This window comes from Xyrauchen texanus, chromosome 30 (genome assembly GCF_025860055.1).
Source record: "Xyrauchen texanus isolate HMW12.3.18 chromosome 30, RBS_HiC_50CHRs, whole genome shotgun sequence".
Taxonomy (NCBI): Eukaryota; Metazoa; Chordata; class Actinopteri; order Cypriniformes; family Catostomidae; genus Xyrauchen; species Xyrauchen texanus.
The window spans coordinates 36,267,508-36,282,124 of record NC_068305.1 but is presented as its reverse complement, the minus strand read 5'-3'; positions in this window follow the sequence as shown (position 1 = coordinate 36,282,124).

Sequence of the window (14,617 nt, the reverse complement as noted above, 5' to 3'; positions counted from 1 at the left end):
ATTCTGCCTTTTGTGTCCTGAGAATGAAAGAAAGTCATACGGGTCTTGAAAACACGAGTGTGAGTAAATTATGATCAATCTTAAATGTTTTATATGTAATTAACCCTTTAAAGCATACCTTGGGTCTTTAGTGACCCGGGATCTAATTCCACCCCCTGTGCCTCATCCATTTTTTGGAGTTATGCCTACACCTCTAGTATTCCTCAACCTTTCTCTTCTGAATAGTGTAAAAAAAATGGCAACATTTTAGTTGTTGAAATTTCAGCAATTGTGCTGTGTGTCAAGTTAATTCATGCAGCTCTGCTGTCTAACAAAATGATCTGTTCTCTCACATCATTGTGGATATAGACTTCATCATAAAAAAAACAACCATGACAACGTGTGCTCATCACCACGGCAACCTGAATTGTTCAGCAGCAGAGAGCGAGCTCTTCTAATGAGGGATACAGAGTGTTCCCTCTTCACTCGTGGAAGCAGCACATGGCACGAATCAGTCCAGCATTGCACCTGTTGATGAATACTGTCAGATACGATACTATGTCACCTCTCATTTCACTGTAAACTAGAATGATTGTAAATACAGTAGTATATCTGTTTTGAGAAAACTCACCATAGAAAGAGACAATTCACACTCATGTCCGCTATTGTTGCAAAGTTGAGAATGCAACGTGTACTTGCATGGTGTTTGGAATTGTGGTCTGACACATTATTAAATGCAACTATGCAAAAAATCGAGCTTGCATAGCTAGAAGCATCTGCATTCATGTACTTACACAGAGTATGTTCCCTGCTGCGTCAAACCTACGCCTTAGCCTGACAGGCATCTCTGCAAAACTTTATAGGAATAGTTCACCCAAAAATGGAAATTTGCTGATAATTTCTTCAATAATAAGTTTCTTTATTCATCAAAACAGATTTAAAGATTTCATTTCAGGCCTCCTCCTTTAAAGGGGTCATGACATGGTTTTTTTATTGTATTATTATGTTCCCTTAGGTGCAATTATAGTATTAATATATTTTTTTTTTAAGAAAAAATTTTAAAATCTAGTGATTTATGACCTTTTCCCACCCTGTTTCTCATCCTCTGATTCAAACAGTCTGTTTTGGGGCGTTTTCCATTTAAGACTTCAGTGTTAACGCCCACTGTTATGATTGGCTAACGTCAGTGCCTATGTATCAATTATTGACGCCTCCAGCCAGAACAATATGCAAGTAAACTAAGTAAAAACACTGTGATTATTCATAATGAATGAAATTGCGCTTTAAAAAGTAGTTTAAAGTTTAAAATAGATTACTTACAGTTTGTGTCGTCGTTGTTCCCAGAATAGTCGGCACGGACTTATCTTTGAGCAACAGTTTTCTGGCAAAGCCAGCATCATATTGAGATTTGTTCTCAAAACAGTCATCCTTAAAATGTACAGAACAAACGCTTAAGTTAACACTGCCGTGACTGGAACGTCCGCAAAAAATAAACTGCATCCATTTTTCCCTGACGTCTGGATCTTTCGGCAGCTTATTCAGAGGTTTTGTTTGACCACAGCCAGGAACAGCACATCTGTGTGGCATCGTAATTTTCCTGTGCACAAATAGTCTCTGTCAGAGCTCGCTATCCATCGACTGAACACTTGTGAGGCGCACGGCGATACGTAAATGAGCGTAGTTGTCTTGGCGCTTAAAGCGTAGTTATCTTGTGCTGAGGCGGTCATATGCAAACGCTGGTACGTCACTTCTAACCGACACGTCACTTCTAACCATGAATCCAGAACCAGCTGTATTTTGAGCTTGATTAAATAAATGATTCGTTTAGAATGGGGAGGACGTCTTAAAATATTAAACTTGCAGGACGTTTTAATGATACAAAGACCTCTTATATACCAAAAGATCAAGGCAAATTTGGTTTCTCATGTCATGACCCCTTTAAACAAATGTACTCTTATTTGACGGTCCAAATTGCATATTTAGGGTGCATCAAAATAATCCACATGACTCCAGTCGACAAAGAAAGTTCTTATGGGCCCAAACAAGGGATGATGTATGCGCTTTCTGCCTCCTCATCCATGCGACGCGTGACCTTACCAACAAGATTTCATCATCCCTTTCATGAGCACGCATCACAGAGATGTACGGAAGTGAACATTTGTAGATAAAAAGTATATAAGTATTGTTTTTTTTTATTTTTTTTTTTATAATTACTGGTTTGTGTTCTGAGGAACTTTATTTGTCAACAAGAGGTGTGTTGATTATTTTAATGCACCCTAAATATGCATTTTGGACCATCAAAAAAATGGAGTACATTCACTTGCATTGTTTAAAGGAGGAGGCCTAACAAAAATCCTAAAAATCTTAAATTTTGTTTTGAAGAAGAAAGATACTCAGATACATCTTGGATGGCCTGAGGGTGAGTAAATTATCAGCATATTTTCATTTTTCGGTGAACTATTCCTTTAACTGAACGTCTCATCTCTGAAGACCACAATAGCTGTGATTGGTCCTCTTTTAACCAGTGACCCTCTCCCAGGATTATATCTAAGGTACCGTTGCATTATCTACCAGATTATTTTAAAATCTATGCATCTATTCACATTGTATTTGGGCTAATTTGAATGGGGAGCATTATTATTTAAGCTACTCAAGAGCAAGTATACAGTGTATGCTTAATCTATATTCTCTCTGCATTTGTCTTTTTTCTTCCCTTCGCATATGGATTAGCATCTTTGAATAAATTCTTGTGAAAGCTCAGTTGTTTTGTAGGGATGATGCAGATGCAAACCTTCCAGCTTAAATGAGAGAAAGTGACCTGGTGCAAAGACAGATTAATATCGCAAGCAATTTGAGTTGTTTTCTCTGCCTGGCACAGGATGTGCCTTGAAGTCAAGCCTCATTAGTGAACCATTTATGCCTGCTGTTTCAAAACATCAAAAACGGCATGTTATTTTAAGACAAGCAACATAAAGAGTCGTGTGGGACCCATTTTCTGCATATTTCTCTCCAGGAATAAATACGCAATTGCCAATCATTTGATACCTTAAACAATGCAGAAAATAATGGTGTGACAATCCAACAATGGTATACATTTCTCTTTTAATAAACACAATCACAGTCTTTTGTTATACATATCTGCGGATGACTGTCGGAGTGCAATCGTGCCTGTTTCCCCCGCATATATGGATTATGTCATCTTTGGCAGAAGGAGAGGATTGTGATTATTTGGTTATTCTTCTACTACAGTTACTCACATTGTAATCATTGCTATAGACTTTTAGAAATCATGATTAATGGAACGTCTGAATCTTTGCAAATGGTGTCAATGCCTTGACTTTGCCAGCCAAATACAATGTCAAAGTTAATGGAATGTCAAGGAAATCCTTCAAAATCAGGATAATCTGTGATATCTAAACCTTTCCACTAAAACCACCCTGGGCGGTTATGGCTTGGCAGTCAAAAATGGAAAGGATAACAAGCAGCAAACATGTTTGGCTTCAACAGGAGAGAGAGAGAGAGAGAGAGAGAGAGAGAGAGAGAGAGAGAGAGAGAGAGAGAAAATGAGAGAGAGAGAGAGAGAGAATGAGAGAGAGCAGAATGATTTCAAATATGAGACAAATGCACTTAAAACATAAATCCACAAATACGAGAGCGAGACATGAAAATGATTTAGATGCACTGCAAATATATATTTGGCTTAGCTATTCACAAAATGATTACATTTGTATTATAACGTTTTTTATTTAAAAACAAATGTATATTTTAGTGTATACACATACAAAGCGACTTCATTACTTCAAAGCTAAATTCTGAAACTTACAGTACATTGTGCAGTATAAACATGTAAAAGTGAAAAATATCATTTTTTCAAAGGGACAAAGTTTTCAAAAAGGGGCCTCATATAGGACAAGACCAGGGTGTGAAACACCAGGGTGTTTAAGGTGTGACTGTGGATTGTGAAAATGTGACACTTGATGAATAAGTTAGACAGCAAACCTCAACTCTTGACCTTCTGATGTCCTCAGAGATGTTGCCAGTTTCTTCTGCATGAGGGAAGATTACATCACCACAGCAGATGCTCCCATTGCGGGGACAAAATCTGTTTAACTACTAGCTAACCCCTGCATTATGCATGCTAAAATGCATATATTTATATTTATTCATTTAACAATCATCCATTTCAAATTAAAAATGAATTGTATGCCAATTAACAAACAACAGTGTAAAATTCATGATTTTATTTGTAAAATGAAAGATTTGTCTGAACTGATGGGCATCCCTCCAGTGAGCCAGTGACATGTTTGTCTTTTGTTTTTACTGTATTTTGTACTTTTCTGTATTATTTTCTATTTCTTTTGTTGTATTGTTGTTGTGGGCCAAGCTTTCAAAAAAAAAATTTTTTTAATGCATTTAAAAATAAAAGCAACAAGTGGGTGGAATTCGACAATGTCATGCTTACGGAAAGGGCTAACCTGTCAATGCCACGGCACCTTATTTTAGACATGTAAACCTCTCATGGGAACAAGGTGGTTCCCCATGTGGTGGCTGTTTCTCTAGGTCTCTGAACCCTTTAAAAAGAGAGAGGAGGGAGAGAGTATAAGCGAATTGTGTGGTTGAGAGCAATCTCTGAAGAACGCTGAGCACAGCATGTGTTTTATATGAAGGCATATCCGGAGAGATCAGACCTCAACCACGGGATATTTTTTTTTAGCTTGAGGGCAGGAGGAGGAGGAAGAGAGCGAGAAGGATGGGAGGAGAGAGAGAGAGAGAGAGATGTTCAGAATGTATAGTGTACTAGTAATAAGTATAGACTGTATACTTCTTACTGTGCAGTACTGTATATAAACTAGTGAGCTACATTGTTCTCACTTATTACCATGTTACATTGTAAATAACCTTATTATGTTTGTCACATGATGCCATTACATGCATGTTTAATTCCAAGAGTGATGTCAAGTAATCATCTCAAAAAACTGTCTGATTAATTAGCATTTTTAATCCAATTTGTTTAAAAACTTCTTAAAGAATTATATATATATATATATTAAAAAAAGCAGTAATAGTAAGGCACTTGCAATGGAAGTGAATGGGGCCAGTCCAAAACCGCTAAAATACACTTTTTGTTCTCCCCTTTTTTCCCCAGTTTGGAATGCCCAATTCTCACTACTTAGTAGGTCCTCATGGTGGTGCGGTTACTCACCTCAATCCGGGTGGCGAAGGTCAAGTCTCAATTGCCTCCGCTTCTGAGACAGTTAATCCGAGCATCTTATCACATGGCTTGTTGCGCATAACACCACGAAGACTACGCATGCGGAGGCTCATGCTACACTCTGCGATCCACGCACAATTTACATAACATGCCACATTGAGAGCAAGAACCACTAATTGCGACCGCGAGGAGGTTACCCCATGTGACTCTATGCTCCTTAGCAACCGGGCCAATTTGGTTGCTTAAGTCAGGAGACCTGGCTGGAGTCACTCAGCACACCCTGGATTCGAACTCTTGACTCCAGGGGTGGTAGTCAGCGTCAATACTCACTGATCTACTCAGGCCCCCCAAAATTAACATGTTTTAAAAGTATAGCCACAAGACATAAACATTATCCTGTACATGTCATAGAACTTTAGCCAGATAAGATTAGAATTTCTGGAATTTCTGGACTAATCCCATTCACTTCCATTATAAGTGCCTTAATGTAAAAGCGATTTAAAAAAATAACAAAACAATATAATTATTTGCAGAAATCAACATCATGCCACAAATGCTGTTAATTGAGCTTAACATGTATTGAACCTGGAACATTCCTTTAAAGGATTAGTTCACCCAAAGGGGAAAATAATGTCATTATATACACACCCTCGTGTCATTCCAAACTTTTATGCTGTTAAAAGAAAAAAGCAGAGTGTCTATTTGCACCCCGGTGTAAATAACATCTGCCACACAGTGCAGATATTTGCACCCCAGTAGTCTGGTACAAACTGGACAGTAGGGGTCGCTGCAATGGTGTGGTGTATAAAGACAGTGTGTGAATGTGTACTGTTCAGGGGTGTAGCAGTCATTTTAAAAGGGGGGACAAAGCTGTTAGTTGGTGGCTCACACAGACCCAACACTTACAGTGCAGTATTAACCTTGTGCCGCCCCTACGCAAGATGCCACCCTGGGCAACTGCCCATGCCTAAATCCGTAACTGCATATTACATATGGTTGTTTCGGCTCATGAAACTCACCTGTGATTGGCTGGATAGTGGCCCAATCAGCCCAAAGTAACAAAACGTGAAGAATGCTGTATACAAATCCACCATTTGGACTTGTTATGGGTTTAGCTTGGAAAAGTGTGGGAGACAAATATCACCTTTTTAAAGAGTCTGTGGGATCCATATGATTTATGCACTAAATTACAAGTCCTCCAAAGTCATCCAATAGCTTTGTTTCCACAGCAAAAATACCAGCATACTGTAGCTTGCAGTATGTGTTTGGAATGACATGAGGGTGAGTAAATAATGAAGGAAAATAAAAAGGAAAGGAAAAGAAAGTTAATAAAGTAAATTAATTTACTCTTGGCAGTAAGGGTTAGGGCAAATTTAGAAGGTTATCCAGGCATTCTAGGCGCACAAACAGATTGCATACTTATGCACAGCATACATACTAAAACTGCTGAAAAGTAAAGTAGTGGTAGTATGCTATTACAAACATACTGGTTTCTAGAAGCTACAGTGGGAACACATCTGGACAGCCTCCAGCTCCTCACTTTGCTAATCAGGCATGAATTCCTGCAGCAGAGAGCAAAATGAAAGAGTGCATATGTTTGAGTATGTAAGAGTTCCTGGCAAGTACAGAGCAAGAGAGAGGACATCCCATACACAATGAACACAGAGGAGGGCAACGTGTAATCATAATGACCAAACCTAAAGGACACATGGTGATGCAATATAATGACCATAAACACAGGAATGCAGGAGGAGAGAAAGAGAGAGGGAGACAGAGGTAAAGAGGAGGACAGGATTAAACTTAATGGCTTTTCCATTCATCTGGAATGTGCTGACGAGCATGTCTCTTCAAATTAAAACACAAGAGACAAAACAAGGAACATGCACAAACGCAAGTGTGGAGCGGAGGGGGGCGGGGCCGGTCTGAATATCGCGCGCCCGGTCCCCAATCGGCCTGATGAGGCGCGCGAGGGATAAAGGCGGCCGGTGATGATGGTTCGAGAGAGAGAGAATTACAGGCATGTCCGCATGTGTGTTTGTTTATGGTTTTGGTTTGAGTTTTCAGTAAATTATGATTTATATTGACAAGCCGGTTCTCGCCTTCTCCTTGCCCATCCTTTAACTGTTTTACATTGGTGCCGGAACCCGGGAGGGAGGAGGGATGCCCGTCGCAGGGTCCTCGACACTGCCGTCCACCCAGGGGAGCGCCGCTGCCATCTGCCGGGTGACGGAGTAGCCCGACCGCCCGGATGCAGGGTACGGCCGTCGTCCGCGGGGCAAGTGGGAACTGATACCCCGACCGCCTGGAGCGAGGGAGCCGCTGCCGGGGGCAGAGGAGTGCCCTGCCGTCCCCAGAGACGCAGAGGGGTCGAGGGAAGACCACCGTCCGCGAGGGGAGGAGGGAAGAAACTCTCCGACCGCCCGGAGCGGTAGAGCCGCTGCCAGGGGCGGAGGAGTGTCCCCATTTGCCGCCAGAAAAGCGGAGGCGCGTTCTGCCCGCTGGGGGTCGACGGTTTCACTCCAGTTCATCCGGGGGTGGAGCGGCTGTCGTCCACCTGAATGTGGAGGAGTGTTCGAGGACCACGCGACGGTACATCAGAGAACCGGTGAGTGAGCTTTTTCTCTCTCTCCTCTCTCTCTCCCTGTCGCACCGTGTTGGCCTTTTCCCTCGCCTATTTTGTTTTGTGGTTGGGGGACCCAAGATACACCCCGCCCCAGGGATGGGGGGGGGTGTACGTCATGCCGGTGGCACCCCGGCCTGAGATAACGCCGGGAGGAGTGTGGAGCGGAGGGGCCGGGCCGGTCTGAATATCGCGCGCCCGGTCCCCAATCGGCCTGATGAGGCGCGCGAGGGATAAAGGCGGCCGGTGACGATGGTTCGAGAGAGAGAGAATTACGGGCATGTCCGCATGTGTGTTTGTTATGGTTTGGTTTTTGTTTATGAGTTTTCATTAAATTATGATTTATATTGACAAGCCGGTTCTCGCCTCCTCCTTGCCCATCCTTTAACTGTTTTACAGCAAGGCAAATTTCCTTGGACAAGAAAACACGAGTCAACAAGCATAGTTATGTTCGACATGGAATATTAGCATACTACTTACTGCATATTATGCTGTCTGCTTTTGAAAAAAGTATGCCGTATACAACAATAAACATTAAAAACAGTAGTTTGCTATATTTTTGTAACATGACTTCATTACATCGCATGTTTAAAGCAGCAAGTGGTGTCCGGATATTATCACATAAATGCAGAATTTCATTTTTTTTTCATACTTTTAGTAGTTCATTCCAGTTCATTCATCACATTACAAAAAGAAAATAAAGTCAAGTGCACTTCATTATGAGTTATATGTTCAAAATAGCACACTACTATAGGAATATTAATATTTCTGCAGTATACAGATGGCAGAAAATTTCAAACATTTTGCACAAAATTGGATAAAATGCATAATAACCATTTCTGATATTCTAAATGATAACTAAACTCCATTTGCTGAATTGAACATGCAAAAAACGAGGCAATGTGGCAATGTAGCACCCTATTGTTTGAAATGTTTATTGTTGTGCAATGCGTACTGTTTCAGATACTATTTTTTAAATAAAGTAGGCAATGTACAGTATATACTATGCAGTATTCAGTAAGTAAGCTAGCATTCAACATAGTGCATGTGTTGTACTCTGCACGTTTTGGCTAATGTAGTATTCCATGCATACAGAAACTTCACATACTATGCACAATACACCGTACATATTGCACACTACTTATTCTTTCAAAAACGAAAGTATCATTCATTATTTCAACTGCAAGGCATGCAAAAGATTTTGCTTTCTTTCCCGCACTGATTTTACGCAAATTGCATCTTTTGAGTGAAGGGTATCTGGCAGACCTTTTTTAATGCATCAATGCATCAGACTTCCCGACTTGCTGAGGATGAAGAAAGTCAACGATAACCAAAAGACATTAAAAGTTATTCAAGGGCCGCATAGGAAAACTTGTGCACTCGGGCAGTCAGACAATATTAGACTTGTCTGGTTAACAAGATGACAATATCTATTTCTACATAATTACATCATATCCAGAGCCAGAAGTTTATTAATATAACACTTGCGCCATTCACAAATGCAGAATGAGTCATGTTAAGGAATGTATAGCATGTACAATAAGCACATTTTATGTATGCATAGAACGCTGAAAACCTAATAAGTTGACTTTACTCAATTGATTGTGTAAACTCGTTCAATCAATTGAATTAAGTAATGGTGTCTCCAAAACGTGTGTAATTAAGTTCACTTAACTTGATGTTTATATAGAATGAACTTAACTATTTAAGTCAGGTTAACTAGATGCAAGTAGACTTAATTTAGATTTGCTTTTTTTTAATTGTTGTTTCTACTTAATTTGAACTTAATTGGCTCACAATAACATTGCTGAAATAAAGAAAATTAGACTTCAATAATACCAACTCTATAACCTAATTCTACACAGAAAAACATAATTGTGACATCACACGAAACAGCTATTTGCAACAAAACTACACAATACTGCAAGAGCTAATGCCCACATAAATTCGCTTTGACTAAAGAAACACATTTAACACGATTAAATAAATAATTACGTTCAAATATTGATAATGCCCTTATAATGTCATAATAAATAATATAATAGGTCTAAGCATTGCACTAGCATTTAGAATATAAATTGCTAATATGTTGCATGTATCATGACTTTTGTCGACAATCTGAATATTTGAACCAGAATTCGTCCCCTTCGTATTTTGCCCCTAGTAGAGAGAAATCGACAAACAAACGTCACACATATGCTCTATTCTTAGCCTGCGGTTGTCCTTTGAGTCGTCTCTTCAGTTTGAGAGCATGTTAAGAGCCGTATACTGTAACACACTGAATGAAACACAAGGACGGTTGAAGGAGAAACTGAAGGAACGGTGTCATGAGCCCCGTTCAAAGCCATAAATCACTTTACTATCTCTCAAATACAGATTTCTTTTGTCAATGAACAAATGCACATTGGTAAACATTTATCTGAAATATCTCATTTCAATAAGAGTTGGGACAGTATATTATGTAAGGTGAAAGAATGATGTTAAGATAATTTACTTTCTTGTTCATCACTAGAAGAGCATCTTCTAAAAATTCAAACTATGTATTGTATTTGTTTTATTGTATGTTTTTGTTTTATTTTTCAGTAAAATGATCTAAACCTACTTAAAACAATTATTTGAGAAGCAAAATGACAAGAGGTATTAAGTCTTATAGGTCTTGTTTTGGAGAAATCTTACATTTAGAAAGAAATATGCTGAAAACAAACAAACACAAAAACTCCTTGCGAATGGGTTAAGAAAAATAATCTTGTTTTCCTTTTGAGTTTGCTTTTTTTCTTCTTAATCCATTAGCAAAGTTTTTTTCATGTTATAAACATAAATGTTAACAAAGTTTGTTCTATTTCACTAAAAAGAAGGCAAAATATCTTATGGCAAGTAAATTTATCTTGCTTTATGAATGCTAAGATATGTTTACAGGACAACAAGACAAAAATACACAGTATGAAAATTATTTTGCTTTGTGAGTCAAAAACTAAAGCCATCGATCCGTTTACTGAAAATGACGGCTACCAAAAATTATTTTCACAGAATTTACACTGAAAATAAAATACAAAATAAAAAAAACTAACACAAAAGCGTTGTGATAGGTGTGGGTGAGAAACAGATTAATATTTAAGTCCTTCTTTATATAAATCTCCGCTTTCACTTTCACTTTTACATTTTTGTATTTATTTTTTTGGCAATTGACATTATTTGTGCATATCGGCACCTAATGGGCAGGGAGGATATTTTATAGTAAAAAAGGACTTAAATATTGATCTGTTTCTCACCCACACCTATCACAACGCTTTTGAAGATATGAATATAACCACTGGAGTCGTATGAATGACTTTTATTCTGTTTTGGTCACCATTCACTTGCATTGTATGGACCTACAGAACTGAGGTATTCTTCTAAAAAAACTTTGTTTGTGTTCAGAAACAAAGTCATACACATCTGGGATGGCATGAGGGTGAGTAAATGATGAGAGAACTTTCCTGTTGTGTGTGAATTACGAGAGTTATATCATTTTCATAGCATAAAGAGTGCACACAGCAACATTACATTAGTGAATATTTAGCAATTATGGTTGGGGTTCGTGAATTAATTTCCAAAGTGTTTTTAATTCGTTGATTAAGGGGAATTATACAAAACATTAGAGGTGATATAATAGTGAAATGCAAATATGCTAACAGACATTTTCAAATTTTATGCTAGACAGAACAAAACCAGACAAACCCAAGGCTCTGAAAATACCCCACGTATTTGTGAGTGGGATTTAGAAGATGCCACAAATGGGACAAAAAAAGAGTTGTTGTTTTTAAATGCTCTGGTTATGAGCTGAAGTCATAGCTTTGCTCCAATATATGCTGGGTTGGGGAACGTTGTCCTTAAATGACCAGGCTTTACTTTGAATTCTATCCTCTTATACCAGAAAGCATGTTGAATCATGATGATTTTCAGTACAAAATAAACACCCAAATCTCTGCCTGGTTTCAGATTCAACCACATCATTAATAGAAGTCGTCAAATCAAACCTTTGTCCAAGCCAGAGTTCCTCTGTGGTTGATATTTCTTCCATCTCGTTTCAAAATAAATGTTATCATGGACAAAACTTTGCTTGAAACTCAATATGCTCCGCACATGAAGACCAGCTATTGTTCTGCGGATGTCATGCGAGCGTGTAATGATGATGAGAGGTGTAACTCAATGCTCTAAAGAGTTTCAACTTCCTGAGCATATTCCTGTCCATTTGCATTTACATGATTGTAATGGAGCTTGGAGGTTTAGGAAAGTTTGAAATCTTTGGGCAGCTGTTAATTTTTTAACATTTTGCAGGAGAGACCCAAACCATATCTAGGGCTCAAAATATCATAGTGTGTTGGGGTTGGGGTCAGTAATTATACTCCGAGCAACCACACGGAACACCCCAGCAACTGCAAAGCAATGCCCTGGCAATGACCAACAACCCTCTAGCATTGTTTCAGCTATTTTAGAATGGGCAAACATGGCAAAAAATATATGAAGCAGGCCAGATTTTAACCTCATCACAGCTTAACAACTAACCAATATGCCATGGGTTCAACCTGGCCACATGCTTATGTGTTTCTTTCTTCCATTTTAAGAGCCTTAACTTGAATTTAACATCAGAAAATCAGTTCAAAGACCATAGCATTTTCTTTCAGTTAGGTAGAAACAGTTTTAAATGGCAAACGTTTTAATGTATAAATTACACACTTGCTGTAAAATGTTTACAGAAATAAGCAACATTAAACTGACCTATATAGAGTATATAAATCTTACCCATTGGCATATTTATGATATTTTCTTGTTTTAAGCATAAACCTCACTAAATGTTTTTGGATTTATGCTTTTTTTACTAAAATATATATATATATATATAATTTTAAGATTCAAACATTTTACTTTCATATCAAAATTATATCAAATTGAATTGAGTAATATTTGATCAAATGAAATAAATAAAACTAAATATTTGAAGTTTTATTAAGTTTTTATCATTTTAAATATTGCACACTTCAAACTGATAGAAGTTTATTAGGAAATTAAAAAGAGACGGATGGATGGATGGATGGATGGATGGATACATTCATACAGTATATCGCTTTAAAAGATTTGGATTTAAACACTGGAGCCATATGGATTACTTGTATGTTGACTTTATGTCCTTTTTGGAGCTTCAAAGTTTTGGTCACCATACACTTGCACTGTATGGACCTAAAGAGCTAAGATATTCTTCTAAAATGTGCATTTGTCAAAAGGAAGAAAGTCATACACATTTGACATGGCATGAGGGTGAGCAAATGATGAGAATTTTCATTTTTGGGTGAACTATCCCTTTAAATAGCTTGCTGCAGTTTAACCTCTGTCATTATTGTGTTTGCTAGTAAAGTAATCATTCTGTGAGATGCATTCTGAATACCACTTCCTCTTATGAAAACAAATTCAATGATTCATAACATTGAACTCAATTCAAAGCGTGACAAAGTGACTTTACAGTCACAGTTTCTACTGTTCTTTGACTCTGAAAAAAGATTTCCATTGCTTTTCAGGAGAAGGACGGTTTTTCTTTAGCTGGGTTTGAAAGCGTGCCGGGTTACAATAGTACAGACACCATGGCTGAGCTCCAGAGGTTAATGGAAAACCACAGTCTCCGGTTCACACAAGTGCAGCATGAGTCACCGGAAGGAGCCACGCACTTGCAGAACTCGTTAAGGGAAATGCAAGGCATATGGATTTCCTATGTCAATAAAGAGTGCTTGGCAGGCCACGCAAATAAAACCCCGGTGAATCCTGGAGCAACACACAGCTCTGAAGTCTAAACTTGCATCTGATTAGTATGATTGAACATGACCTCAAAGAATAATTTAAGAGTCCGAAGGAATCATTAATTACAAAGGTGGAACATTTTTAGGATCCCTCGTCGTGTCTGTATGAAATGAAGGAACAGATCTTGACGGACAGATGCCTCTGTCTCTTTAAATCAGTTTAAACTTGATATAATTTGCTTTTACAATCACTAAGGAGGGACTCCACATTATGGTATTGTATTTCCACGACTGAGTTTAGTTTAAAACGACTAATTAATTATTTATTTATTTTTGTCCAGATCTCTGATTAGCTAGTAGTGATGCAGATGATCATCAAACGCAACTGCGCAAAGCTCTCACGCATGCGTACTAAGATCTTGGACAGTTTTCTGTTCTCTGATCTATGTGAAACAGCGACATCCAGTGGACAAGAAAGAGTATGACTCAAACCCGATACAATGGGGAATACAAACATAATGCACCGTGCAGTATATACTGAATAATGCCTACTATTTAAAAAATAGGATATGAAACAATATACAATATGCAATGATAGCTTTGTAAACAGTATGTTTATCATAACGCTGCATGTTAAATTCAGTGCATTGCAAACTGTACTAGTAGTATGGTAGTATGCAATTCCAAATATGCATTTATTTTTACAACACACTCTTAAAAAGTATGTGATGCATGTGACTGTGCATGCACGTCATATTTTATCATGCATTTAACTATATGTATTGCATAACATTTTGTAGCTATGGGCAATAAATAACACAAGAAAATTGTTAGGCTTTAAATCTATTTAAATGTGCTGCTGTGTGATTACGCAATTTTGCATGATTCTTTCTAACACAATTCTGAGCAAATTTATGTTACAACCCATGAAAGATAAGTTGTATTGCCAGGAGCTCTGTAATAAACCTCAAAACTAAGCTTTTCAGGGTTTATCTATATCTGCGCTCATATGTGAGCATGAGTTTCCAGGCTGGTACT